Source organism: Dreissena polymorpha, chromosome 1 (assembly GCF_020536995.1).
Source record: "Dreissena polymorpha isolate Duluth1 chromosome 1, UMN_Dpol_1.0, whole genome shotgun sequence".
NCBI classification, from domain to species: domain Eukaryota; kingdom Metazoa; phylum Mollusca; class Bivalvia; order Myida; family Dreissenidae; genus Dreissena; species Dreissena polymorpha.
The window spans coordinates 10930012-10956905 of NC_068355.1; the positions used below are offsets into that span (position 1 = coordinate 10930012).

Here is a 26894-nt window from a genome sequence, read left to right on the forward strand (position 1 = left end):
AAATTGTTGTCTTTCAGGTTGAACATACAAACAATTACAAGATATACCATTTACGATCAGATTTACAGTAAGCAAAGTCTCAAATGGGTTCAATGGCTTGATATGAAATGCGTTTACATCATCTGAGCGATTTATAGAACAAAGTTATGAGAATCATGCAACATATATAATGTACCTTTAATCGTTTGTTTACTTAGCAAACGCCTTCATAGATATCATATCAGCCATAACAGCAATACATTTCTGTCTCTTACATATTACAGCCTGTAGTTTAACTAGAGCACATACTTGAGGTATTCGTGCGATAACACATTTCACAAATCATAAAGGAAAGTGTGAACATAAGTGTGTGCTTTAAAAACATGTATTACCACGCGTTAGGTAAAATAATATGATCATTTAGCAAAACATAACTTATATATTAAACTGTTATGAAGAATTTTGATGTAAATGGATACATTAGCAGGCGAGTTAATAGTTATTTTCATTAATAATAATAAACAAACAATGTTTTAACATTATAATGCTTTTGTGTAAACAGACTGTTGATTAAAGTTAAAACAAATTATGTTTATTCAAATAAAGGTTTGATGTGTCAATATTTGTTGATAAAAAAATCCCAATTCGGTTTACTTTGTCGGTCCACTTTGTCGATAAAAAAATTCCCTATTTAACCAGACTCCTTTACCCAAAGAGGCAAGGAAAACCCCTGTATATTAAAGTGAACTATCTAGCTGTGACAAACTGGAATTCTGTTTTAAAGGACATATCTTTAGAACTACAGAGATTGGCATAGTTGAAAGCTTGAATATATATATATATATATATATATGAATAATAATTGAATATACATGATGTATAGAAGAAACCTTATGACAACGTTTGTCTTCACAAAATCTCAGATGCATATAACTCTAAGTCAGAGTAAACACCTAGGTCACCAGTTCCAATGATAATAATCAACATTGTATTCACAGACGTTTTGCAGTTATGAATTGGCACGAACGACAATGATTTGTTTTAAAAAGAAGCATTTACTTTAACCCCAATAGCTTAATCATATGTTATGTTGACAGCCAGTCACCATTCTTACATTCCATCTGTTTTATTCAACAAACATGATTGGTTGGCATCACGGTGTAAAGTGTCTTTACGACCACAAAATTTGAGCAAAATCGCCTCACCAGTACTTTCAATACTTTGATTACAATGAGTCACAGTAAGAAAATATAGATACAGGGAAACACCTACATGTAAGTCACCTTTTAAATTAAAAATGCATATCACTTAAGTTACAGTTACTTAAAATTGCAATCAATTTAAACTAAAATTTACAAGACGGCGATATTAATTTTGTAAACAACTAAGAAATGACTGTCTATTTTAATGCAGTTGTTGTTGTTTTTTTTTTAATATATTTTTTTTTTTTTATGTAATACTCACACAACCTAGTTTAACAATGCTAATGTAGTCTATTCAGGGTCAATGGAACTGTTGATTACATGCTTTGAGTTTCATTCTGGGGTTCTAATACACTCTGTCTGGATTTTCCAATAAACAATAGTGGACAGAGGCTGATCAATTTGTTATTAGAAACCCAAATGTCATAACTAAATACCCTTTGTAAATTTTCTCTTAGACTTAAAGGGACTGTCAACCACGAATGACGAAAAAAGAAAAGTTCTAAAATACATATATTTTACCACTATTAGTTTATATTGATTAAAATATCACGACTGGTATTTTAAATTACTTGAACAAAGTTCATATAAACTTTAGCGATGTGAAATCGAAAGTACATCGCCAAAATAGGCGATACAACGATATACACACTATAAATAACGCAAGTAGATTGATCATTTTATATATTAGATATATACAACTCACTACGCATGCACAATTTGCATTCCTGGGTTAACCACGTGACGATGATGATCAATCTACTAGCGTGATTTATAGTTAACTGGTAGTTACCTGGTAGACATACTCAGTAAAATTTATAACCAAATATCCTAAAAATATGAAAACCTAACAACTTTTTTCAATAAATGTAATATACCAGTCGTGATATTTTAATCAATATAAGCTAATAATTGTAAAAAATACGGTATTTTACAACTTGTCTTTTTTTTTGTCGTCGTGGTTGACAGTGCCTTTAAGAGAATATTACATATTTATACTAAAAACAAGATGCTTTCTTCCATAGTATTGCTTTTACATTGCATGGGCGGCTTTCTTTTAAATTTTAAACATAGTTCACAAAATATTGCAATACAAATTTTACTTAGATAATTTCAAAATACCTTTAAGACTAGTTAAGTAAATCGCTGCAACATTTATTAACTCTAAGATTTAAAGGAAAACTTAAAGAAAAGTGTCAACTGTTTTTTTTTCTAAGTTTACTCATATTATTTTGCATGTGTTCACATTTAAATTCTCGGATCAGTGCAAATATCACATTTCAGTAAAACTTACTAGTAAGAATGCATTTGTATCAAAAGAAAGTACATGTAATCAAGCGTTTTTTATTTTTATTTTGGTTGGATAGGGGCATCAAATTTCAACTCGTGTGTTGTCCAGCTGGGCCATATGGTTGTTTTAGAAGCTTACAAAAAAAATAACAAAAAATAATTGCCAACACAATTTTCAAATGTGAGTGTTTTATATTTTTGCATTATTAAAATCTAATGAATTATTAAAAAACAAAGTTGAAACACATGATATATGTTAGTTTTACAACATACGATGACTACGGACTTGTACTATTGACCAGACAATTAGAATACTTTAGATGGTTGAATGGCAAGTCTTGGAAACTGACCATGTGCATCTGTGTTGACAAAAAAGTATTAAGAAATATTGGATAAATGGTTACCATAAACTTGCTCCAAGAAACTTGACTTCGAAGATGATTGTGTTTTATGTCTCAAAGGGGCCTTTTCACAGATTGTGGAATGTTTTGAAGTTTCTCATTAAATGCTTTATATTGAATAATGTTACCATTGAATATAAAAAGCTCCAGTAAACAATCAAGAATAAAATTTAAAAAAAGAAAAAAGGTAAGCCTCATCAGGACTCGAACCACTGACCCCTGGAGTCCTGGAGTAAAAAGTCTACCACTTATACCACTCGACTATCCTTCCGGATACAATGGTAGGTGTTTTTTATACTTCATATAACCAATCCCTGTAGTTTCACAAAATATAACGACAACAACAGAACGCTCCAAATTATTAATTCGTTTCGCGTTGCGTCGCTTTATAATTTTCGGGTTTTTAAATCGTCAAAAGATGCATACAATGGCTATTTTAGAGCATGGTAAATGTTCAGTATTACTGTTTCTTCACAAATATCATAACAAAAACGAAAATTTGCGAATCTGAAACAACTTTTTTCAATTTTGTCAATTTACCCAAACGTGAATAGGCGCCTTTAAGCACTATAGCTATGAAACACAGGTATGTATTTTTAGTTTCATAGAAATGCTGCTGACGACAACTCGAACCATGGGAAAAAGTTAAAAAATTAAGTTATAGCTACTACAGGGTGCCGCTACTACAGAACTTAGATATCCGAATTTTCCTTGTTCCTCTCCAATTTCCGAGACCGAGAGTTCATAATTTTGGTCTAAAATCGAAGCAATCTATAGCCTGCACTGCATACTTTAAGTATCGCTGTCCTAAGTATTGGACATGATTTGCACTTTGTTTTCCTTCAATTGACAACTGTCCATGGGCGCGGCCATTTTGCTCGAAAGAAGTCCGAAAACAAAATGGCGCCCACGTTATACCAGAGGCTATTTTATGTAATAAATAGCCGGTTTGGTCGAAAGTGTCAAACTACTGGAAGAAAATTTAATAACGTGCAATATCTGATATCATCTTGATTGGATAGTTTCTAGTTCGGTTTAAAAAAAAAGTAATGTGTCGTTCATTCCCACAACGCACAATCAGTTAGGGTTTCAAGTATTAGAATGAAAAAGATTAAATAAAGATTAAAATCATCAGATAAGCAGTAAAAAGTAGACATTTAAAGCTACAACAATCTGTGTTCACTTACACATTCCAGTTTTTACCGGTAGTTGCAGTTTGCCTACATGCCGATTTAAACAGTTCGCTACAAAGTGTTTTTAAGACATTTTGTCTTAGTTCCAAGTTCCTATAAAAATAGGCGTACTTTTTCAATTTGATTTAAAAGGTAGTAAATATTTAATATCATGTGTTTAAAAAGAGTAAATAATTATCATACATGTATATTTATTAATTTAGCAATAGCAGCGTGTATTTAACCTTTCATAGTGATATACTTACTCTGATATACATGTATCACGTATAGAAATGGTCCGAGTAAAAAAAGTTTCCAAAAAGGGTTTACATATATTATGTAGCCCATATAATCCTTTGAATAGCGCATATTTACGAAAGCAAAACAAAATGTACAATGTTGACGAGCATTAAATCAAACAAGTTCGAACTATGGCCTTATGTAAGTACCTATAACCAAAATAGAAACAATATGAGCTATGGGTGAAAACAACCGTTAGGTTATAAAATCATACTTTCATCAAAACAAAAAAGCATCATGTTGAAAAACAAACCAAATTTATGAAGCCCATACATGCACAATAAAAAAAGACACAGAATGATGATGAAACATAAACCAAAGTATCAAAGATCACGACGAGCAAGTTAGTTGTGAAACTAGATTCTAGAGACACTTATCAAAATGAGTATGTATTCCGTTTGAAATCATCATTGATTTTGTGAAACTGATATTTAAGTTTGATAATTATGTTCCTGAGATGTAGTTTTTTTAAAGTTCAGTGTATTGCCCTAGAGGGATTCTGTTGTTTTGTTTAATGTTGCGACGGCAATCATCTCTGCTTCATTTGCATTTTGATAAACTTTGTCTTAATCAGTTCCACTTGAATTGCTCCGACTCGAAGCAATTGATATTACATCTACCGCGTCATTGGTCCTATTTTCAATATTGTCGTCAACTGATTCTTTGCTATTATCGTGTAAGTCCTCCTTCAATTCAATACCACTTTCTGTGGATGCACTAGTAACATCTTCAATAACAACATGTCTCTGTTTTCTATCTATATTAGACTCCTTTTTGCTATCTTCAAATACATCGTCCTGCAATTCAACCTTTGTATCGACAATGTCATCGATAGACTTTTCCATGTTATCGTGCTGTCGCACCTTTACGTTGGAATCAAACGCGGGGTTGTCAAAACCAAGGATATCGGCCTTTGAACGTCTTCGTAAGACCGACGAGACCTCTGACTGGAAGGAAGTACTGGCTAGCGAGGCTTGCGAGCTACTTCTGACAGACTCTAGAAATGAAAGCATGTTATGTCTGCGTGTAATAAATAGTATACGACAAAACTCACCACGCTTAGAATCTTTCCTTTGGACCATTCATGATTAATCCTATGTATAATAAGAATAAAGCCTTGTTATAAACACATCATACTATGTTTAATTGATAAACATTAATTTACAGTAAAACTTAATTTTATTAAAAGCTCGAAATCTTGATTTATATATCGTCTAATTTCCTTTCAGTATATTTCATATTTGTGCTAAATGAATTTAAATGTCCTTAAAAGATACATCAAATTGTAAACATTCATCTTGTGTTCACTTACTTTTTTCTGACACCAAATCAACTACAACCTCTACCTCTGGAGTTGCTTCTTTCTCGACCTTTGTTTCTTTTTTTGACTCTTCTACCTCAACTTCTTCTTGATCGCCTAGAAACAGTTTGAGATACAATTTTCGAATATAATGCTGCTTTCGTTCACAATAAAACAACAAAAAATGTAAGAATCCCATACATGAACGCTGTGGCTCATCTCCAATTATAGCATAAATTATAATGCAGTCCAAATCCATACATGTATGACCAGTGCATATTTCCCTCTTTGTTCGTCTTTAATTTACGTCTTTTTCAGACCCGTCCAACTTCCTTGTCATCAATACCGTTCACAAATAATACAATATGAATTGTGTTATTACGTTATGATTAAACTGGTGGTTACTGTTCCTTCTGTTGGGTTTTCGGCACAAAACTATGACATTAATAGGCCTGATTTGGAGCTCAACTTATTCCAAAGTTCAAACATTTTTTTAAATTATTATATGCACTTGAGTCAAAGGAATAATCGCCTACTGGCGAAGGATTGGAAGTCACTTTAGTTCGAATTATAATAAACAACCCTATGGATTTAGGTCATTTTTTGTACCTCATTTAAGCAGCGGAAACATCGCAGAGTTCCGTTTAACAACTATTAACACACCTTGCACGAGAAACTTGGGTCCGAACACGGCAATGCACGTTGCGCCCACGGGAGCACAGATGATAATGGCGAGGACTGAGATTGTCAGGATGTCCGTAGCGTATTTTAAACGGCTGCCGTCCGGGTCATGTGACTGTCTCACGTTATAAAGCGCGAGACCACCAAACGCCGCCTTGAAAAAGAGAACAAAAATGTGTCAGGTCAGTTAGGCAAAGCATAGAACACAACCAAATAAAGTATGCATAATCAATAGTTTACAGAGTGCAACTATAGTCCATGTTGATAAAATACGTGTTTGTTTATGATACTTGTTTATTGCAATCTATGTTTGGTCGAATTACATTGTGTATATTTATTGATTATGAAAATTTATGTTGCATGTGAATTGACAAGACAAATAGTTATTGGCCGTTCAACTTTACGGAGAAAAGGCATATTGCACGCAAAAATGTTTAATGAAAACTTTCTGCGTGGTCGCTTTTACAGAGGCTATGATTGTTAAGGCTACTGTCATGTTTTAAAAAGCACAACATTCAAAAATGAAAAAAAAACTTACCACTAAAACTATAGGTTTGTAGTTGGAAAATCATCAATCGAAAGAAATATTTTGTGTTGTACTTGTGATCGATTATTTGGAAATACGTATACCATTACCATACCTTTAAAATACTCCAGGTATGTTTAATGCCTGCGAAGAACAGTGGTAGCCGGGCTACATCCCGGAAGAAGGCTTACTTTTTGTTTAACTAGTTTTTTCTTATTAAATATTTGTAATCTATTCTACACATTTTTGTTTTGTTAATACATACATTTTGTGTTATTTTCAAAATGTAAATATGTGACAACTGTGAACGCGTCTCTTTATACAAACAAGATAATTACAAAATTCATTTGTTAGGCATTCGATAAAAGGTTATCAATGTATGTTTAAACTAAATGTTAATACATTATTATTTATTGTAATAATGATAAAATGAGCACTATCAACTCACATAAAACAGCACACTTGGAATCGAGATTCTAAATAGCTGCCTTTTTTCTTTTGTAAATTTGGTATGACACTTGTAGTAACCTTTGACCTCAATCGGATAATTAAAAAACCTCTGACCTCAATCAGTTTATTATATAACCTCTTACCTCAATCAGTTAAATATATAACCTCGCCCTGCAACGTTTAATAACGTTCACATTTCGAGAAATTTGGTGCTTAACGAGTAGATTTATTATCCTCGATTATTAATAATAAATAATAAAGGGGGGGGGGGGGGCTGACGCGGCGTACGATCCCTAAAATCGCCAAAGTAAAGTCAATTCATTTGATGTTTCACACTTAACAAGATCTAAATCAACTATTTAAACTTTTCAAAGCCTTCAAAATCACTAAAATCGTGGAGCTTCCGGGGGGCATCGCCCCCCCTGGACCCGCAAAAGTATCAACTATGCACTTTTTTTGGCATGATAAGAAGGTACTTTGATGAAAGTATATAAGGGGTGACATGAACGAGAAGTGGTTGTCAAAGCCTTCAAAATCACTAAAATCGTGGAGCTTCCAGGGGGGTTTTGCCCCCCTGGACCCCCTAAACGAAAAGCTATGCACTTTTTGGCATTATAAGAAGGTACTTTGATGAAAGCATATAAGGCGTGACATGCTTGAGAAGTGGTTGTCAAAGCCTTCAAAATCACTAAAATCGTGGAGATTACGAGGGGCTTCGTCCCCCTGGCTCCCCGAGCAGGGATTTGCCCTGCACCCAATAGGGGCACGAGCGGCCCCCTGGACCCCCAGCAAATATTTCAATATCCCGCCCCCTTCCCCCTAACCAGATATCCTGGACCCGCCCCTGAAACGATCTGTCACTGTCAATTGAGCCGCGTTCTTGCCTTCATGCATGTGTGTAGTGTCACCACAGCTTGACCTGCGCAGTCCGCACAGGAAAATCATGGAGGAAACTTTGCATTTAGGGAATTTTTCCAATATCCCGCCCCCTTCCCCCTAACCAGATATCCTGGACCCGCCCCTGAAACGGTCTGTCACTGTCAATTGAGCCGCGTTCTTGCCTTCATGCATGTGTGTAGTGTCACCACAGCTTGACCTGCGCAGTCCGCACAGGAAAATCATGGAGGAAACTTTGCATTTAGGGAATTTTTCGTTTAAAGGAGGACTATTTAAAACGGAAATCCAGTCTAGGCGAAAGGTGTCGTCCCTGATTAGCCTTTCGGACGTTAACAGAACGCGTCTCAAATATTAAAGTATCCGTACCTGCTGTCTCGGACTTGATGTTCGCGATGTTCACCGCGGCGCCGATCAGGCCGAACAGGAAGTGCTGCACGATTATCCAGGTCAAGGCCATTACACCGGCCACCGCGTCCTGAAGCAAACAATGTACCGTTAATTTTCGTGTGCTGCATATGTATTTATTACCTCTAGAACGATATTTATAAAGGTTCGACCAACTGACCGAAGTTGGATCAAACTGATTTTGTGCAAATGCATATATATGCAAAATAACATGTATTTAAATGTTCCAAATAGTTTTCTCCTGAGTATCAATCACAATATATTCAACGATTTTAACAGCGTCCACATGTTGACAAAATAAATAAATCTCAAAACAAGTTTTAGTCATGAACAATATGTTACATTTAAACACATGCTTGATAGCAAACGGTAGTTTTCAATGTGTTATTGTAAAAATCGATTCCCAAATATTGTTTTATCGGTTCTGATATGAAACACGCAACCGAATTATATTAGAACTTGGTATTATTGCATAATCGCCGGTATTTTCCGAACAATCACCGATTTAGCAGGTGTTACGGGCAGGTATAAAACCCGGAAATATCCGGAAAACCCGGAAATCTTTTAGGTAAAACCCGGAACCGATATAAATGGTTATAACTTCATTATTATTCGTCCGATATTAATTATAATGGTACCGTTGTAAAGAAGATCCTCTACAGATTCTAACCATATCAAAATATTTTATGGCAGGGTCCAGTGCTCCAGCTAGCAATAAATAGAGGGGCGCTGCGCCCCTCTAAAATTTGCCCACTTAAAAAGCGCCCCTCTATTTTTCTGTCAAATGCCCTTTTAATCTCTAAATTCCTCCTTTCAAGCCGTATTAATCGCCAGAAACATCGACATGAATACACAGATAACACCCTTACATGACTGCCTGGGGTGTATTAAGTCAACACATTGTGAACAAACAAGCCCCAAGGGCATGGTTTGTTATCAGATCACCTATTAGCCTTTTGTTGCAGACGATAGTAACAGGCTGTGCACTACAGTTTTCATTTCTCGGTAGAAAACAGCCGATAACCATCCATATTGATTCTTGTCCGAATGCGTACGGAATTAGCCGCATCGACTCTACAGTATCTCGGAGGTCATGCTTGGTTAGGCACAATCACACTGAATGAAATCAAACTCAGCACTATTGATTTTTTAAAACTTCTGAATTCTTTGGCTATAATTTTTTGTTTGCAAAAATAGTGATTTTTAATTCAAAATACCTATTAACACTTGAAAATTAATCATCTTTTTTTAATACGAATATGCGGTTATTTTTAAGTCCCAAATTACGGAATGGAAACATATTTGTGTTTGGATTTTATTTCTGAACTTTAAAACACTGTCTGTCCTCAATCATGATGAATTTAAAATGAATAGGGGCAGACAGTTGTTATTTCAACAAATAAAGAACTTGTTTGGAAGGAGAATTTATCACTCTGCAAGTAAAATGTAATGTTGATATTGTCATATATTTTCGCGACCTAACAAAACTGTCAACGTTGTTGACATTAGTTGAAATAACTTGTGAAATAAATATATCCTATTATTAACAATAACAATGTTTCATTTTAATCTCCAGACTGGATGGTACTTCATGGTGACATTGATCATTGTTTAGACTTTAAATTTGTCAATATAGATTTTTGTTTTAATTAATATTATTATTGTGGACAAACATTGGCTCAAAGTTATTTAAAGCAACGAATTTAAGTAGTGACAGTTACAACGTTTGACCCAGTGAAACCCCTGAATTTATTTCATGTTTTCTTCATTTCATTTTCTTCTTAAAGGCCACTGATGCTGAAACTGGAACCTGAAAGATTAACATGCAGTTCAATGATGATAGATGATAAAAAACATCAAAATTCCCCCCCCCCCCCCCCACACACACACAAGAAAGAAATACTATATCTACATATCTCTAAAGCGTGAAGTCGGATGCTAGCCCAAGTCGGTTAGGAAATTGGCTCCTAAGTTGTTTTCCTTAGCGCAAATGTAGATAGTTATATATTTATTGTAATTTCATTATACAAAATGAGGAACAGCATACAATTGGTGAAGTCATCCAATGCACTAGTGTTTACAATTAATAAGTATATAGTATAACCAAAGTATATACTTCAGTATATGTATAACCAAATGCCCTATTTTGCAAAATTACGCGTGAAATGTGCCTTTTTTGGGGAAGCTCCCCTCTATTTTGAAAAGCTGGCTGGAGCACTGGGGTCGTAGTCGGCCTGTAAATCGCGGACAAAGTCGGCCTGTTTTAACGTTTTTTTTTACACACGCAAATGCCGTAAAGAAAACCCGGAACCGATATAAATGGTTATAACTTCATTATGATTCGTCTGATATTAATTATAATGGTACCGTTGTAAAGAAGATCCTCTACAGATTCTAACCATATCAACATATTTTATGGCAGGGTCGTAGTCGGCCTGTAAATCGCGGACAAAGTCGGCCTGTTTTAACGTTTTTTTTACACACGCAAATGCCGTAAAGAAAACCCGGAACCGATATAAATGGTTATAACTTCATTATTATTCGTCCGATATTAATTATAATGGTACCGTTGTAAAGAAGATCCTCTACAGATTCTAACCATATCAACATATTTTATGGCAGGGTCGTAGTCGGCCTGTAAATCGCGGACAAAGTCGGCCTGTTTTAACGTTTTTTTTTTACATACGCAAATGCCGTAAAGAAAACCCGGAACCGATGTAAATGGTTATAACTTCATTATTATCCGTCCGATATTAATTATAATGGTACCGTTGTAAAGAAAATCCTCTACAGATTCTAACCATATCAAAATATTTATGGCAGGGTCGTAGTCGGCCTGTAAATCGCGGACAAAGTCGGCCTGTTTTAACGGTTTTTTTTACACACGCAAATGCCGTAAAGAAAACCCGGAACCGATATAAATGGTTATTAATGCATTATTATTTGTCCGATATTAATTATAATGACCTCGTTGTAAAGAAGATCCTCTACATTTTCTAACCATATGAAAATATTTTATGGCAGGATCGTAGTCGGCCTGTAAATCGCGGACAAAGTCGGCCTGTTTTATCGGTTTTTTTTACACACGCAAATGCCGTAAAGAAAACCCGGAACCGATATAAATGGTTACAAATGCATTATTATTCGTCCGATATTAATTGTAATGGTACCGTTGTAAAGAAGATCCTCTACAGTTTCTAATAATATATAAAATAATTTATGGCAAGGTCAGAGTCGGCCTGTAAATCGCGGACAAAGTCGGCCTGTTTTAACGGGTTTTTTTACACACGCAAATGCCGTAAAGAAAACCCTGAAAAGGAAAAAGGGGTTATAAAAACATTATTATTAATTCGATATTAATTATGATGGTACCGTTGCAAAGAAGAACCTCCACAGTTTCTAACCATGTTAAAATATTTTATGGCAGGGTCAGTGCCAACCTGTAAATCGCGGTCAAATTTGACCGAAAAATACCGTTTTGTTTTTGTACACAAAACAATGTCTTGAGGAAAACACGTAAAAGCTAAAAGGGGCTATAAAAGCATCCTTTTTCTAACCGACCATATATTTTTGGTGCCGTTGTTATGGTTTTCTTCTTCTGTTTCTAAATATGTAAAAAAAATAGTGAGAAGGCGATGCATCAAAGCGAGCTCAATTAATCTGTAATAGAAGAAACCACGGACTCTAGATGACAATATACAATATACGCACCGTGAAGAAACTAACACACAACTTATATACAGATAATATTTGAATTAAATCATTAAAGGCACTTCCTAGCAGAAGAACCTGGAGTTCGTAAAGACTGTTATAAAAAATAAGGAAATGAACTTTCAATTATTACTTTAATCAGCAATTCAACAACAAACGGGCCATATTAAAGGGTTTCATGTGACCTAATGAACTGAACTGTTAGCCCAAACCCCCACCCAAAACAAATTGTCATACTATCCGTTGCCAGCCTTGCAACCACAATTTACCTACGAAGGTCAGATCGGGATTCGAACCCGAAACCACCCATTAGCCATCTTAATAAGATATTATTCCGGACTGGGTTGCTCTACCAATTAAGCTATTCTGACCTTTTGAAAAATATATGGGTAAACTGCAATTCTGTTGAATAGCATGATTAACTTGCATAGAAAAACGTTTCCAAAGAATTACATGTACATTTCAGTGAAATTGTTTTATGATTTAGAACGATATATTGTCAGTTCAAAAGGTCACACGAGGCAATGTTTGAAAAGCCCACAAAAGCTTCCGTTTGTAAAATGGTGATAATTTGCCGACTGTGTAGTTCATATAAACCCTTATTTTGCACAAATCTGGAAGAAACATATATGGATCGAAAACCAACTGCAGATAAGAGCAACAGAATAGTCCTTGTAACTAAGTAACTTTTTTGTTTTAAAATCGCACAAAAGCTGCTGTTTGTAAAATAGATAAAATCACCTTATGTCGGCACACATCTGAAGTATATATGGTTCGAATACCAACTGCGGATAAGAGCAACTAAACAGTCCGGGGCAATTGCACTTTACCGGTACGCACTATAACCCAAGCCCTTATAATTAGTGTTAAGTTGCGCAAATTTCGGAATCCATGATGGCAGCGTCCCGGTAAAGTGCAATATAGCCAACATAAATAAGGAGTTAAAGCGGGACTGCACGATTTGTGTCAAATATGTTAATCAGCAATTAAACAACAAACAGGCCATATTAAACGGTTTCATGTGACCGGACGAACTGATGAACTGAACGGTTAGCCCAAAACCCCGCCGAAAACAAATTGTCACATTATCAGTTTCCAGCCTTGCAACCACAAGTTTACCTACGAAGTTCAGATCGGGATTCGAACCCGAACCCACCCATGAGCCATCTAATGATACCGGCCTGGGTTGCTCTACCAATTAAGCTATCTGACCTTTTGAAAAATATGTAGGTAAACTGCAATTCTGTATAATAGCATGAATGACTTGCTCAGCAAAAGTTTACAGTTATTCGCACATCCCCGCTCATAGCAAAACACAATTGACTAACATAAAATCTTTTTCTGTAAATTTATAAATCTGTAATCAAAACATCTTCATTCATTTTCATAAGATAATGTTTTATTAATTTTGCATTGCCTTGTGGCTTTAAATTTAAATTAGGAGATTTGTGACGTATATCGTGTGTGGTCATTTCAGTGACGAAAAAAAACTAGTTTAACCTCAAAATATTTAACATACAGTCCACACAAGCTAAACAGGGTCGACACTCTTCGCTGTTATGACATTTTTCGTTTAAATGAAGTCTCTTCTTAGCAAAAATACAAGTAAGGCGAAAAGTGTCGTCCCTCATAACCTGTGCGAACTGCACAGGCTAATCTGGGACGACACTGTACGCACATGCATTATGCATACTAATTCGTTGATTTTGGACCAATTCGTACAAGTTTTGACCCGCAGCCTTGGAGCGTTCAAGTCTCTCTCTGGTGTTAAATGCAATATACGTTTACAATCTCATATTTTTGTGCAGTTATTTCAGCTTGTGGTCTTGTTTACAGTAGACGTTTAAAACGATTTTACTACTAGCGAAAGGCAAGTCAGTCTTTCGTTGATTTTTTTTGTTCTAAAAAGTGCTTTCTGCAATGCGTGCTTATACTTTTGTAAGATACGCTAAAAAGAAGTACAATTCCTTTTACCAAAATATGAATCAATTTCTGCACACGTGAAATGCAAATTATTTCATTGCGAATGAGATGCTAATAGACTGTTGTAATGACAGCGATGAATTGAAAGAATCTGTTTGTCTTACATGTACACTATACATGAAAGGAAGGTATCATTGACCTCGTTTATTTTATATATATTATTATGAAAAATTATTCCGTTAAAGGCATAGTCAAACGGAAAAACTTTTCATGGTTATTATAATATATCATTCCTTCACTAAAATGAATGATATATCTTAGGATAGTTGTCAATTTTGTGGTTTAAATTTGAAATGTCATAATATGTAACGTCTCTTACAGAGTATATTATATATACGATTTTGTAGTGACTGTCATGTTTTATACAAAGCACACACAATGTACCCATATCCGATTTTTCGTCATTTAAAGTCAAAAGTTTCAATTGGTTGCATCAAAATATCACTCACTACAAGTTGGTTTTTAACTACTTCAAAAAATGAAAATGTCCCTTAAATTGACTATAGAGGATTTGACACCATTGAGTTAATGCTGTTAGCACAGATGACATAATAGTTTCAGATTTTAATTCGCACCTTTCGCTTAACTCAACGTTCAATGGCACGCGCACTTATTATTGTAACTAATGCAAGCTAAAATTAATATGTGAATACTTTCTAAAAAACCACTATCCTGCGAAAATGGATCTTATTTAATTGTGGTTCCCTTTCATGTTGTCCGTCGACTTTAAGAATAATGTGTCAGTAATAAAAGTATTGTACAGATTCACATGCTTTGTAATAAATGAAAGATGCAAATGTGTCCAATTCATCTTTGCGCTTAATGTAGCTTCTTTACCTGTGACTACGTGCTTATTTTTTCGAAGAAATGAAAGATTCAAATGTGTCTTATTGATATAATACTACATGCTATACTGCCAGGGTCATGCGAAAATGGATCTTATTTCTTAATATCCAACTTCACACTTAATTAGCGCCGTCTTTATTAAGGCTATGTCTATTTAAAGAACAGATTACGGGGCGCCCAGATTACAGTGAAGTTTATACTAATGTGCAACAATGATGTGGGTCCACTCTCGTTGTTTATTTTAAATGTACATAACAATTTGGCAATAAATGACATCAGTTATTTTCAGTAAATCCAATTTGTTCATAACAGTAGCCAGGTGCCTGAGATAGAGCTGATAAATAGGGATAACCAGAGCGGGTGGCTAATACACAGTGTAGACTTCCCTTGTTTTATTATTGGAATTGTTTTTTATCTGATTGGCATTTATGAAGTGTATTAATTCGGGTCTGTTGGCGATCATTTTATGTGCAAAACTGTGTTTCTTACATAATTTCAATCGTTATGCTTTTAAACACAATTTCATGAAACCATTTAATTAAATACATTGGCGCGTTGGAACATGAAGTATAAATCAAGCTGAGTGGTATCAGTTTTTAAATCGCATAACTCGCTTAAATCAACGTTCAATGCCACGCACGCTTCACAAAATTATAAAATCATCACGTGATTCATTATATTTGTTTAAAAAAGTATGTTCACATATTATATGTATTGGTATATTTTGTTTTTGTTTTTAATCAACAAGAAAAAATAAAACATTGTCATATATATAGCGCTTTACCTTTGCAAAATTCTACATTACATAAAGAAGTATCGTATTTGTTAAAGTGAACATGCTTGACATATTTATAATGCATTATTACAAGTATTAAAGTGCAAACGGAATTTGACCTTTAACTTTATGCAATCCACATTTTCAAGCGTCGTATTGTAACAGTAGCAGACAACAGGCATCAGGTTAATAAGAATAACTGATGTATTTATTGAACGTGAATAACATCACCAAGTAACATGTTTTGAAATTACAAATAATAGTATAACATTATTCATCTATCAATGGTCATTAAAAGCTATGTTTAAAAGCAAATAATATCAAAATATTTGCCGAAATAAACAATTGTGCTGTGTTTGTGTCACGCTCTATTGGTATTTAAATCGGTCCATACAATCACCGAAAAGCACTCAATTTCTCTCTATATATGCAATATATCGTTTCTAGCGTGTGTTAACGGGTTTAATTAGTTATTAATGGTTATATGAATGTATGTCTATACTACATTATGCCCAAAATTGGATAAATATCGGCAATAAACCGACCGAATAGCAATTCATGTGAAGACCGAAAAGCAATCAATTTCTCGCTATATAAATGAAAAATTGCGTTTCTATTGTGTGTAACGGATTTTAGTTATAAATGGTTATATTTTATGCATACTTATACTACCTTTTGTTTATTATGATGTATTAATGCCCAAAATCGGATAAATATCGGCAATATACCGACCGAAAAGCACTTCATGTGAAGACCGAAAAGCACTCAATTTCTCGCTATATATATGAAAAATTGCGTTTCTATTGTGTGTAAATGGACTAAATTAGATATAAATGGTTATATTTCATGCATATTTATACTACCTTGTGTTTATTATGATGTATTAATGCCCAAAATTGGATAAATATCGGCAATATACCGACCGAAAAGCACTTCATGTGAAGACCGAAAACACTCCCCCGACAGCACAGAATCACCGAAAAGCACTCAATTTCTTCATATTTACATGAAAGTAAGCTATAAGTGCCGTTTATAATGGATTGAAAACATGTACGTATTAATTAAGTCATTTATGACTTCGTTAAATATTGATTTAAGTTTAAAGATCACGCACAATAGTATTTTTATTTGCAACCGAAAAGCACTATCGCGCCAGCATAGAATCACCGAAAAGCACTCAATTATTCTATATATACATGAAAGTAAACTATAAGGGCCGATTTTAATGGAGTGAAAAAATGTACATATTTATTAAGTCAATAATGACTTCGTTAAATATTGATTTAAGTTTAAAAATAAAAAAGGCAGTTCTTCTTTTCATTTGCATCAAATTAAAGGTTAAAGTCCGATTGTTTAAAAAAACTGCTATTTTATGAATATATATCAAGCACGTACACTTAACAAAAAATACGATATTTCTTTATTTAATGTAGAATTTTGAAAAAGTAAAGCGCTTTATACATAACAATGCTTCTTTCTGGTACTTCTTGAGTAAATTAACAACAATGTATAGCATATTATATTTGTACATAATTTATAAACAGAACTTTGCGCGTCCCATTGAACGTTGAGTTAAGCGAGAGTTGAGAATTAAATAACACATTCATTGTTTCATTTTTTTTTTTTAATTTAAATGATTGAAAAATTATGTCAGAAAACCAGCTTTTCGCATAAAATGACCTTTAACAAAACGCCATCAGACCCGAATGAATACACGTCATTTATTCCAAGCAGGTAAATAACAAATACGACAATAAAACAGGGGAAGTCTACACTGTGTATTAGCAACCTGCTGTGGTTATCGTATCAGCTCAATACACAGGAACATGGCCATAATGGCTACTGTACTGGAAAAATTGGATTTACAGTCAAAATAACCAATTTCGTTTAAGTCTACACTGTGTATTAGCAACTTGCTGTGGTGATCTTATCATCTCAATAAACAGGAACATGGCTACTGTACTGAAAAAATTGGATTTACAGCCAAAATAACTGATTTCATTTATTGCTGAAGTGGTGTGTAATTTAAATTAACAACGAGCATTGATCCACCTCACCGTTGCACAGTATATTAAATTAATTAATTTAATGAACTAATTAAAGACGGCGCTAATAAAGTGCGAAGGTGGAAATTAAGAAATAAGATATATTTACGCATGACACTGAATACACATGATACATGGATAGAATATAAATAAGACACATTTGAATCTTTCATTTCTCCAACAAAATAGCACGTAGTCACATATATAAGATAGCTTAAAGACCAGAAAACAATATAAGTTAGACACATTTGCATCTTTCATATCTTAAAAAAACAAACACGTGAATCTAAAGCAATACATTTATTACTGACACTACCTATTCTAAATGTCGGCGGACAGCATAAGTTCAAAGAAGGAACCACAATTAAATAAGATCCATTTTCGAATGATAATGATTGTATAGCAAGTAGTCATATATTAATTCTAGCTAAACTTGCATTAGTTAAAATAATTGTGTTCATTAAGTTCACATCAATCTGTCATGTCTTTAATCCAATGTCATTTTGATTATGCTTGCTCTATATGGTACCATAGTCTCACAAAAATGTTACAAAATAAGCTCCAAACCACCCAGAATAAGTTAATGCGGTTCGTTCTAGGTCTCGATGCAAGGGCACACATTGGGCCAGAACATTTTCGTTTGCTCAACTGGCTACCAGTCAATAAACGTGTAGACCAGATTGTTCTTGGCCATGTTTTTAAGATTCAAAATGGTTTGGCCCCTGACTATATGGGAGAACATTTTATCCCGCAGGCCTCTATTCATTCATACAGGACCAGGTCAACTCAAAAAGGTGCTTTTGCTGTCCCCAGGGTCAAAGGTTTCGGGTCAAAGTCCTTTTGTTACACGGGATGCTCATTATGGAACAATTTACCCTCCAGTATTACACAGATTGACAGATTGCCTGTTTTTAAGTCATCTTTAAAAAATTATTTATTAGAAAATCTGTAATTTTTTATGTGTATTGTTTGTTTTTTTCGGCTTAAGGAATCAGTTTTAGTCAGCAATTTTTATCAAAATTGATCCTATCTTTCAAAAATGTTATGCATTCTCCATTTTTTATTCTATGTATTTTAGGATGGTGTAATAAATGATGCTATCTGTGATATCTAATTTATTTCTTACACATTTTTTAATAGTGTATTTTTAGGATCTCATAATTAATAATGATATCTGTGATATCTTAAGTATCAAAATGGTCTGTGATATACATGCATAGTATTTAATATATTTATTTAAATTATGTTGGTCATTTTATTGATGTAATTTTGTTTAATATTTAAGTGCCACTCTATGTCATGCCACCAGCTCAAAGGACCACAATGGAAATATGGGTTTACCCATTTTTGTGTTATCCTTGGTGTTGGTATGTATGTAATGGTATATTTATTTTCATGTATGTTATATTTTATATTTTGTACATGTTGTAAATGCCCTTGTATGCATTCCTTGCCGAAATAAATCTATCTATCTATCTATCTATCTATCTATAGAACAGATTAAAGACGGCGCGTGCCTTTGAACGTTGAGTTAAGCGAGAGGTGCGAATGAAATTACACATAATTAAAAACTGATACTATTGTGTCACCTTGAATTGTGCTAACATCGATAACTCAAAAGTGTCTCGATGCTCGCGCAATAAATGCTTTTAATGGAACAATTCAAATCGCTATTATTAATACAAAGCACATTAACTAAAAGTCATGCTGCAATTGCTATTTAAGAGTTTCACGTCAATTAGAAATACTTAAAACATTTACACCAATTTACGTATAAGATGATAAACAGCAGTGCTTTTCGGTTGGTACATTGCCGATATATTTATAACTTGCTACCAGTTGATTATAACTATATATTTTATTTGATATTTTACATGACTGTCTCAGTCCTCTAAGCCGAAATGATCCGTAAACTAAAAAAGTTTCTTTGTGTCGTATTACTTAAACTAAATTTTGATTCACATCGTGCATCGAATCATTTCTGTCGGTTATGTCGGTTGATATTCATTTTTTTCTGGGATTGTTTTAGTATGATGCTGCTGCATTTGCAAATATATAACAGAACAAAACAGAATAGTTTATTTTTTACTTAAGCATGTGAAGCTCATCGTTATTAACATACATACTTTGACTTAAGCATGTGAAGCTCATCGTTATTAACATACATATAAATAACAGCATGCGTTGAAGTACACACAAAAACACACATCATTTTAAGAAATAAATAATCTAAATAAACACGAAATATATTTCGTGAACATATTTCGTGAGAATGGTACATGGATGGGTTTAATACACAGTGGTCACACAATGTTATGCATATAGGTTTACAAAAATATAGATACAGTTACATATTTCTTACCTTATTTTTGTGTGAAAAATGTATTTCTATTTAACACTACATATATATGACATTTTCTCTTATTTTAAAGCATGTTAAACAATACATGGCTAGCTTTCTTAATACAGTTTTGTTTGTGCTATTAAGTAGTTTAATAAACGTGAACATATTTGGTCGGATTCTATAATATTTCGGAATTAATGCATTCCTAACATCATTATAATAAGGACATTTAAGAACAAAGTGAAATTCATCCTCGATGTCATTTAGGTTACATAATATACATTTGCGTTGATCTCTGTCAATAAGTGTATATTCAGTTATTATCCTTTATAAAAGTGCGGCTCGTGTGAATTTGTGAATAGCAGAAGCATTTGTCTGCTTAATTAAGATCCGTGTTAGTGTTCGTGTGTCGTATGAATAGATATCGTTGCAGGAAATTACAATGATCCGTAAATTTAAGATCTGTACAGTATTTACGAAATCAGAATGAAGTATCTGGCTTATTTGGTATTTTTCCACACATCTTTTTCTTAACTTTTATTTAATTTAAATCCGTTTATAGGAACTTTATATAAATATATATAGCTAGAAATTGTGTGCATTTCGGTCTTCATAGGAAAAGCATTTCGGTCGGTATATTGCCGATATTTATCCAATTTTGTAGTGTAGACATACAATCATATAACCATTAATTAACTATTAAACCCGTTAACACACACTAGAAACGTTATATTGCATATATATAGCGAGAAATTGAGTGTTTTTTCGGTGCTATTCGATGCTTTTCGGTACTTTTCGGTGTTTGTATGCACCCGTAAATAACTATGTATAGACAACGGGAACAATACATAGTGAGCAATCTACCCATATATACAATATATAATCATATCATATATATATATACTGTGCACGGTTCTTACCGAAAAGAAAGGCGCAACTTCAAAAACGTCCCTCTCGTACATAAACTGGAGCGTTTTATATCCAGAATAGGAGAACACTGTGTACGATCCCTTACACAAATAATCAGACAAGTACTTTGTCTGGCTATGTCCCACTACTAAAGGCATTGTTAGTAAATAAAATCAAACACAACAATTCGAACACAAGGTCAATTAACACACTTTATATCAACATCGATTCATAAAATGTTTATATGATTTATATCGTGATCAAAGCTAGACTTGTATTGCAGTTATGATTTTTTCTTAACAAAAAACTTCTTATTTAAGTATTCGGACCGGAACGGTTTGACAACAAGCTGTATATCTACCCAAGACACAAATCTTCGATTGACAGTAAGTAAGAACAACATGCCAAGAGCAGATATACATAAGTGGCACTAACCTGTGATCGCGACCATTGTATCCTTAATTGGCAGTTGTTGTTACTGTGTCCCCGGAAAATTTCAGGGTATTGCATGAACCATGTCACCAAATTGACATTTAACTGGTAACATCAATGTCAAAAGTAGCAGTAACAGACGGAGTTACCGTGACTTAGTGGTCTAAGGTGCCCATCTACCTACCCAGGGGTTGTGGATTGATATGGCATCTTTTCATATTGGTATTAACACTGCTGTAGGAATAGGTGCATTGTTTACATTACAATGGTATCAAATAATGTATGGTCGGTTGGGAAAGTGATGATTTTATCACCTTTTCCGGGTAGTCCTATAGGCATTTGCGCGTGTAAAAAACGTTAAAATAGGCCGACTTTGACCGCGATTTACAGGCTGAATCTGAACCTGCCTTAAAATATTTTTACATGGTTAGACACTGTGGAGGTTCTCCTGTACTACAATACCATTATAATTAATATCGAGTCAATAATACTGTTTTTATAACCCCGTTTACCTTTTTCGGGTTTTCCTTGAGGCATTTCCGTGTGTAAAAAAACCCGTTAAAACAGGCTGACTTTGACCGGGATTTACAGGCGGACTCTGACCCTGCCATAAATTATTTTGACATTGTTAATAACTGTGGAGTATCTTCTTTACAACGGTACCATTATAATTAATATCGGACGAATAATAATGCATTTATAACCATTTTGGCTTTGATGCTTCGCCTTAATTCATATTATGCTTTCTCACAATATTTTTTACATATTTAGAAACAGTGGAAGAATATCGTAACAACGGTACCAAAAATGTATGGTCGGTTGGAAAAAGGATGCTTTTATAACCCCTTTTAGCTTTTCCGTGTTTTCCTCAAGACATTGTTCTGTGTAAAAAACACGGTATTTTTCGGTCAACTTTTACCGCACAGCGATTTACAGGTTGACACTGTCCCTGCCATAAAATATTTTAACATCATTAGAAACTGTGGAGGTCCTTCTTTGCAACGGTACCATTATAATTAATATCGAACGAATAATAATGCATTTATAACCATTTATATCGGTTCCGGGTTTTCTTTACGGCATTTGCGTGTGTAAAAAAAAACCCGTTAAAACAGGCCGACTTTGTCCGCAATTTACAGGCCGACTCTGACCCTGCCATAAACTATTTTATATATAATTAGAAACTGTAGAGGATCTTCTTTACAACGGTACCATTACAATTAATATCGGACGAATAATACTGCATTTATAACCATTTATATCGGTTCCGGGTTTTCTTTACGGCATTTGCGTGTGTAAAAAAACCCGTTAAAACAGGCCGACGTTGTCCGCGATTTACAGGCCGACTACGACCCTGCCATAAAATATTTTGATATGGTTAGAAACTGTAGAGGATCTTCTTTACAACGGTACCATTATAATTAATATCGGAAGAATAATAATGCATTTATTACCATTTGTATCGGTTCCGGGTTTTCTTTACGGCATTTGTGTGTGTAAAAAAACCCGTTAAAACAGGCCGACTTTGTCCGCGATTTACAGGCCGACTACGACCCTGCCATAAAATATTTTCATATGGTTAGAATCTGTAGAGGATCTTCTTTACAACGGTACCATTATAATTAATATCGGACGAATAATAATGAAGTTATAACCATTTATATCGGTTCCGGGTTTTCTTTACGGCATTTGCGTGTGTAAAAAAAAAAGTTAAAACAGGCCGACTTTGTCCGCGATTTACAGGCCGACTACGACCCTGCCATAAAATATTTTGATATGGTTAGAATCTGTAGAGGATCTTCTTTACAACGGTACCATTATAATTAATATCGGACGAATAATAATGAAGTTATAACCATTTATATCGGTTCCGGGTTTTCTTTACGGCATTTGCGTGTGTAAAAAAACAACGTTAAAACAGGCCGACTTTGTCCGCGATTTACAGGCCGACTACGACCCTGCCATAAAATATTTTGATATGGTTAGAATCTGTAGAGGATCTTCTTTACAACGGTACCATTATAATTAATATCGGACGAATAATAATGAAGTTATAACCATTTATATCGGTTCCGGGTTTTACCTAAAAGATTTCCGGGTTTTCCGGATATTTCCGGGTTTTATACCTCACCGGTGTTACCTCAGATTTTAACACAACATATGGATTGTCGTCTCAAAATAGAGCTGCAAATAAAGTGAGCGTTAATCTGCGAGGCACAGCGTTTTGGAAATAATAGTTGGTACTATTCGGGACATTGTGCAGTAAATGGATGTTCTTGAACGGCTTCTATCAAAATCGTTTCATACTTATTGGCGTCGCACTGAAGTGCAGCGACTAATCAATCTCCATGCAGAGTTGTCGTTCCTTGCTCTCACATACAACCTCTGCCATCACAAGAAAATCCTACCAGATTCGGTAGGACGTTATTATTTTTTTATAAGTGTTATATTATGAAAAGTAGTATCATTCTCTTTTAGATTTTCAACGTATTGAATTAGTTTAGGTTCATAATAAAAAAATAAATTACCTAAATTAAAAAAGTAAAAATAACGACGGGACATTTTTTCGAATTGGTTAAAATGGCGTTCACTTCTGAAATAACGAGAGCTTTTATTGAATTTTGTCCATCTTTTCAGCCTAAAGCGAAACAGTTGAATGTTTGGAACATTTTTTAGCAGGGAGAGACATTATTGCTAACCTTCCTGTAGGTTATGGAAAGAGTTTGGTGTATCAGATAATTCCAAAGTTGTTGTCAATTGTGAAAAAAGATGAACCGCAAGCGACGATATTAGTCATCTCTCCATTAACAATCATTCAAAATGAGCAGATTGAAACTCTGAAAAAGTATGATGTAAAGGCCTGTAGGCTTTCTTACCATGAATGTGATGGAGAAGTAGAGGTAGCGTAAAAATCTCACAGCTTTAAGTATTACACCTATAGCTAGTCCAAATTTTTGACGCTCTTAAATATTAAGCTACTTTTTATATGGGTAATATTAGTCCAAATTTTTGACGCTCTTAATTATTAAGCTACTTTTTATATGGGTAATATTTGGAGCGTACAAAGGGTGAAAGACCAATTATGTAGTGGGAATTTTTTGTTCTTTGTCTATATTGTTGCGCAAGGATTTTGTTCGCAACATTCAAGCCCCGATATAAGATACTTAATAACAACGGATTGCAATAATATTTACATACCTGTGTAGATAATTCAGTTCTCGATAATGTTCCGTAAAAATTATGTAATGACACTTTGAATTTTGCACGCCTGAGCAATTTAAATCCAACAACTATTCAATTTTTCAATATCTCTCGATTCGCTGGCTGTGTAGATATAAATCGATAACACGACCTCGATGTAAAGCATCTGGTTTAAAGTGGAAGAATAAACAGCGTAAAATACAGTTTGCGTTCGTCTGTTGTGGTGCAGCGCGTTACATAGTAAACCGATGTTATACTTTTCTGGATTAATTTAGCATTGTTTTTTTTCTAAATTGACAATTAAAAAGTTCTGAAATAAATTACATCTTTTATTTTTATACTGTACATAAATAATATTGATACAGATCGTACAGTATACCGTCCTTTGTAACGTAAAATGTAAGTACATAAAACAACACAGACAGAGGTGCGAAAAAGACATGCATAAACACTTGCTGAAACTTAGAACAGTGAATAGAAACTGCACCATATCTGTTTTGAACATATGCTTATCAAATCGACAAAGATTAGCAAACTAGATCTAGTAAGGTAAAAGTCGGTGTTAAAAGCTCATGTTAAATAAAATTACGCGTACACGTTACACCGTAATGCCTTCTTCTGATTGGTTCATATTTAAATCAGTTTCATGACATGGCTACAGGTCAGTGATTGTTTTGCGATTTAAGCAGATGTTTAACTGAAGAATTTATGCCTTTCTAACTTCGAATCGACGATATTTGATGTAAAAATGGACTTCTGAATGAGTTGGTAATGTTATTTTGCAATTTTACGCAAATTGATGAAAATTTAAACTTTCTGGTTTCCACCACAAAAAAGGTCCTTCAACGATGAGACGTTCCAAAGAATTTAGCCCATATAAAAAGTATCTCTAAATTCTTTGCGCGTCTTATAAATGAGACTAAGAATTTAGCCCATATAAAAAGTATTTCTAAATTCTTTGCGCGTCTTATAAATGAGACTAACCTATAGCTATCATGCATTATCATTATTAGAAATATTATGAAGACTTCTTACCAGGAGACTTTGCATGCCCTTTTGTGACGATTTTTTACCCATATTTTCAACAAAATAAAATATATATGTACCTTTTTGTTTGTGGCATTTAAAACATCTCTTTATGTGTGGAATGTATGTATCCCGGAAAAGTAACCTTTTGAAATTACCCACTAATCTTTTGGTACAAATAAATCTGACCCATTTATAGTACTTTCAAAATCACACATGGTATCAACAGTTATAAGTTAAATCAAGATATCATTAGTTGATATAATGGACCAGCGTTGTTTTTACCGGTATGATACATTGTAAGTGTTTTTTTACAATGATCATAACATTCGTATTTCATTAATTTTAAGTGGGGGAATTTAACACTTTTTAGTAGATCCAGCAATAATTGTTAATAAGTACATGTAATTCATTGTATGACGTATTTCAAATTTATTTTTAATACTGCTAGAATAAATGATATTTTAGAATAAATGATAGATATTTATATAACATGTATATGCTTTGCTGTACTGATATAATGCCATTGTAATTGTATTTATAGTCAGTATATATACCATATTATTATTATTCAAGAAATATAACATATATATAATAATCGATAACTATACCAGTAAAAGTAGTACCTTATTACTTCCACTCGGACTTGACCAAGAGTGAAAGAAGAGTTATTATTTACATCATATAACCTGTAAGTTAGCAAATATTGGTATATTTATTTACAGCTGATGGAGAAAGATATGATCCAGAATATTGCAGAAGGGGAATTCGCAATTGTGTTTGCTCATCCTGAAGTACTTCTTAACACAGTCAGTGGAAAAGACTTGCTGAGCAAAAGACAATTCATTGATCATGTAAAAGGGGTAGTGATAGATGAATGTCACATTGTAAAAGAATGGTAAGTAACTAAGTAAGATTCAAGATTTTATTAACAGCATTTTTAGAAGGCCAATTGCCCATATTAACAGATTTTAATACATGCAATATGATAATAACATTAATAGACATATATACAGTAT

The 26894-nt window shown here is 33.9% G+C and overlaps 1 pseudogene; it reads right to left on the reverse strand.

Annotated features, from left to right (window-relative positions):
• Nucleotides 1–4584: 4584 nt before the first annotated feature.
• LOC127865012 (sodium/hydrogen exchanger 9B2-like) overlaps nt 4585–26894 on the reverse strand; it is a 39849-nt pseudogene continuing 17539 nt past the window's right edge.